Source organism: Calidris pugnax, unplaced genomic scaffold, assembly GCF_001431845.1.
Source record: "Calidris pugnax isolate Ruff unplaced genomic scaffold, ASM143184v1 scaffold402, whole genome shotgun sequence".
In the NCBI taxonomy this organism is placed as follows: Eukaryota; Metazoa; Chordata; class Aves; order Charadriiformes; family Scolopacidae; genus Calidris; species Calidris pugnax.
Genome location: NW_015091205.1, coordinates 139,626 through 144,169, shown reverse-complemented (window position 1 = coordinate 144,169; position 4,544 = coordinate 139,626). Strand labels below are relative to the sequence as shown.

The following is a 4,544-nucleotide window of genomic DNA, read 5'->3' as shown; positions in this document are numbered from 1 at the left end:
TCAGGTACTGGAAGGCTGCTATTAGGTCTCCCCGGAGCCTCCTCTTCTCCAGGCTGAACAACCCCAGCTCCCTCAGCCTGTCCTTGGAGCAGAGGTGCTCCATCCCCCTGATCATCCTTGTGGCCCTCCTCTGGACCCTCTCCATCAGGTCCATGTCCTTCTTATATTGAGGGCTCCAGACCTGCACACAAGACTCCAGGTGAGGTCTCAGCAGAGCAGAGTAAAGTGACAGAATCCCCTCTCTGGACCTGCTGGCAACGCAGCTTTTGATGCAGCCCAGGATGGGATTGACCTTCTGGGCTGCAAGTGCCCACTGCCTGCTCATGTCCAGCTTCTCCTCCACCAGCACCCCCAAGTCCCTTTCCTCAGGGCTGCTTTCCAATCCCTCACCCCCCAGTTTGTATTGGTGGCGAGGGTTGTTCCGGCCCGGGTGCAGAACCTTGCATTTGCTCTTGTTGAACCTCATGATGTAGGAAATGTTGTATATAATGAATGTCTGACCGTCTTTCCTGAATAGAGTCCAGTTTGGACTCAGAAGATCTGCCAGGGCACACGTGTAATTACTGGAGTCTTCTGCCATAAGCCATCCCATCTGTCAGAGGCACGTGCTTCCAACAGCGACCTGCAGGAGGGAATCTCTGCCTGCTTTTGGCAGGAGAAGGAGCAGAGCAAGGAGAGGGGAAGGCATTTCTCTGTCAGCCATAAGACACTGTTTTTGAATGTTGATGATTCACCGAGGGCTGGGTTTCAGCTCTGGGCAGCCGGGGTTGGTGGATGGCCTATGAGAGATTTTTCTTGCTTTGCGAGACCACGGTCAGGGAGAATTGCTACTTTCAGCTGCTCCTTGCAAAAAGCAAAACCAAAAAATCCACATCACACCAAACAAGGTCTGTTATGGCTGTCGCTGCTGGGCCGTGTGGTTTCCACTTTGGGCAGAGAGGCCGGGAACTGGCAGGGATAATTCAGACTTCCCTGGTTACACTCAGGCACCTTCCCTAAGGTCTGTGGCCTGGGTGTTGCCATATTAGTCTTGTCCTTAGGTCTCATCCCATGGATAAATCAGCTCAACTGGAATTTGAGCTGAATCTTCCCACTTGGAAAATTGAATGTCTTTATCTCTGTAACTTTTCTAAGCAGCAGATCTGGGGAGAGGTTCTTAAAGCTGAACGGGTCCCTCCTCTCTGTAGGAGTTTTAGAGGTCTTAAAGACGCGTCCCTGCTGGAGTAAATGGGACAGTTTCCATCCAGCTGATGGCCTGTTGATATTGCCCAGACCACGTGCTAATCTTCACACTGGATTAGCAGAGGCCAGTACAGATGGGGAGGGAGGCTCCCTGGAAGATCAATCAGCCAGGTCTGGGCTGTTATCGCAGAAACTGGAGGCGTTACCCCAGGTGTGGTTTGGGAGGCAGTGGCAGGAGCTTAGATCGTGTGCGAGTTACCACCTGAAGGAGCCTGGGCCACCTCTTTGAGTGCTAAACCATGTCTCTTGTTCTGCTTGGGGCTTCTCCTCCTTGCTCTAGCAGGTTTTGCAAGCGACCTTGCTACGGTATTAAACACTCCTGTGTGCCAGACCAGCTTGATTAGTCTGACCGTGCCCGAGCACTCGATGAAATACTTTCTTGTTTTCCTTAAGCTGCTTGCACACATCACAGATGGTATTTGAAATGCCCCGGCACTAATTGCAGGAGGTATTTGCGGAACAAAAAAAAAATATATGTGGCTGAAGACAGCAGTCTGTCAAACAGGGAATAAACGGGGCCGGGCTGGGCACCCCTGGGGTGTGGAGGGGAGGAGAGGAGAACAGCCAGCCCCTCCTTCTGTCTCCTGGTTGAGAACACAGACACAGGGAGAGGCTTTGTGTTGGGCATGACAGAGCTGTAAGTGTGTGCAGCACCGTGCTGTGCCAGCCCTGTTTTGGTGCTGTGGATCAACAGTGGAATTGGCTTGGTGAGCTCTCCACAGGTCTTCGGTGCACGCTCTGACTCCAGCAGAACTAACTGGGTTAGTTCTTGTGCTGCTGCTGTTATAACTTAAGGCAAGGGAGGATTTGATGTGAAGGTCACCCCTTTGTTCCCCCCTGAAGATGTTCCCTTATGTTCATCTCCGGGCAGTTCTGGCCCAGATGGAGTAGCTGAAAACAAGGCTCAGGAAACACTCGCTTTTTGGGGAGGAGGAATTTCATCAGCATCAGCTTGAAAAAACAAGCAGGGCAAAGTGTGCTGTGCCACTGGCCGGGTGGCAGCCCTTGTGCTTGGTGGCCACTGGTGGGTTTTAGGAGCCATGGTTGCTGCAGCCTGTGCCAAAGCACCAGATCTGGCCACGGTGGCACGTCACAAGGGGCTGTGCCAGTCCTTGCACTGGGTTTGTCACCCTAAAGGGAGAGGGGCTGGTCAGGAGGATGCTCTGAGCAGCCCCCAGCCCTTTTTTTTTTTTTTTTTTTTTTAAAAGACAGAAGGCTTACTTGTGATCCCAGCCCTTTCCTATCAAATGATCGAGCCTCTCCTTGAATATCTCCAGGGATGGGGCCTCAACCACCTCCCTGGGCAACCTGTTCCAGTGCTCCACCACCCTCACAGTGAAGAACCCTCTCCTCATCTCCAGTCTAAATCTGTTCCCCTCCAGCTTGAAGCCATTGCCCCTCGTCCTGTCACTGCAGGCCTTTCTAAACAGGCTCTCCCCAGCCTTCCTGTAGCCCCCTCAGGTACTGGAAGGCTGCTATTAGGTCTCCCCGGAGCCTCCTCTTCTCCAGGCTGAACAACCCCAGCTCCCTCAGCCTGTCCTCGTAGCAGAGGTGCTCCATCCCCCTGATCATCCTCGTGGCCCTCCTCTGGACCCTCTCCATCAGGTCCATGTCCTTCTTCTATTGAGGGCTCCAGACCTGCACACAATACTTTTCTGTCTCCTCTCCCTCCTGCCACCTACTCTGTCCCTTTCAAAAGCTGTCATTACCCAAGGGTGCCTCCTGCCTGGTCCTGCTGGGTTTGGAGCCCTGCTGAGGAGATACTGGAGTCCCTCTTGGGCTGAGGTTGATGGGAGCTGAGGGCACTCGGTGTTTTGCACAATCTGGCCCTTAATCTACAAGGGGAAAGTCTGAAAATGCTAAACATCCCAAAAATGCGCCCACCTCTCTCCAGTTATGCAGCCTTATCTCTGTGCAACGCTCCCCGCGTGCAGCGCCCTCTCGTGGTGTCTGGGGCTGCAGGTTCCTCCCAGCTCCATCCTGAGGCCACCGCTGTGTGACCATCACCCACTCCAGGAGCAGAAAACATGATCCTCTTCAAGGAGGTGGGAAAAACCTCTGGATACAAGCATCCTGGCTTGTATCAAAAATAGTGTGACCAGCAGAAGTAGGGAGGTGATTGTGCCCCTGTACTCAGCACTGGGGAGGCCACACCTCGAGTGTTGTGTCCAGTTTTGGGCACCTCAACACAAGAGAGATCTGGAGGTGCTGGAGCGAGTGCAGAGGAGGGCAACGAAGCTGGTGAGGGGGCTGGAAAACAAATCGTATGAGGAGCGGCTGAGGGAGTTGGGACTGTTTAGTGTGAGGAAGAGGAGGCTGAGGGGAGACCTCATCACTCTCTACAACTACGTGAAAGGACACTGTAGAGAGGTTGGTGCTGGTCTCTTCTCCCAGGTAATTAGTGACAGAACGAGAGGGAACGGCTTCAAGCTCCAACAGGGGAGGTTTAGACTGAACATTAGGAAGGAATTTTTCACCGAAAGAGTGGTCGGGCGTTGGAACAGGCTGCCCAGGGAGGGGGTGGAGGCCCCATCCCTGGCTGTGTTTAAGGGCCGTTTAGATGCAGTGCTGAGGGACATGGTGTAGGGGAGGACTTTGTAGAGTAGGGGAGATGGTTGGACTCGATGATCCCAAGGGTCTCTTCCAACCTCAATGATTCTATGATTCTATGAAAAGCTTTTTTTTTTTTTTAATGTGCAAGGGAGTTGTTAACACAACTGGAGCCTGAGGTGTCCTGGATGTCTCAAATTCCTTTGCAAATGGTAAATATAGCCATAAAGTGCCCTACATACCTGCCTGCCTTGGCTGAGGTGGGGTGAGCTCCATCTGCTGTCACTGGAGGGCTGGAGCTGCTGCTCTCTCTGTCGGAAGCAGCGGGATGCAGGGATCTCTCCCAGCCTCCTCCTCTCTGGCTGCTCTCCCAGCCCTCACCTTTGCTGAGGGAAGGACAAACGAGAAACGTACAACCTGGTTATTTCTGGCACCGTGTTCAAGCGAAAAAAGCAGCAGAGGTTGCGTGGTCAGAAGCCCTGAGTGCTTTGCCATGCTTTTTCCACACTGCTGAAAGATATCAGGAAAATGCCCTGTTAAATATAGTGGCTTTTAGAATCATAGTCGTAGAATTGTCCAGGTTGGAAGGGACCTTGAAGATCATCGAGTCCAACCATCAGCCTAACTCTGATAAAACCCATCACTAAACCATGTCTCTAAGTGCAATGTCAACCCCTCTTTTAAATCCCTCCAGGGATGGTGCCTCAGCCACTTCCCTGGGCAGCCCATTCCAAGGCTTCATAACCCTTTCC

General features: G+C 52.7%; 1 protein-coding gene across 5 annotated transcripts in view; it reads left to right on the top strand.

Moving 5' to 3' along the window:
• The window catches only part of PHACTR4 (phosphatase and actin regulator 4), an 82,991-nt gene that overhangs the window by 67,737 nt on the left and 10,710 nt on the right, over nucleotides 1-4,544 (top strand). The gene's annotated exons all lie outside the window — the stretch shown is intronic.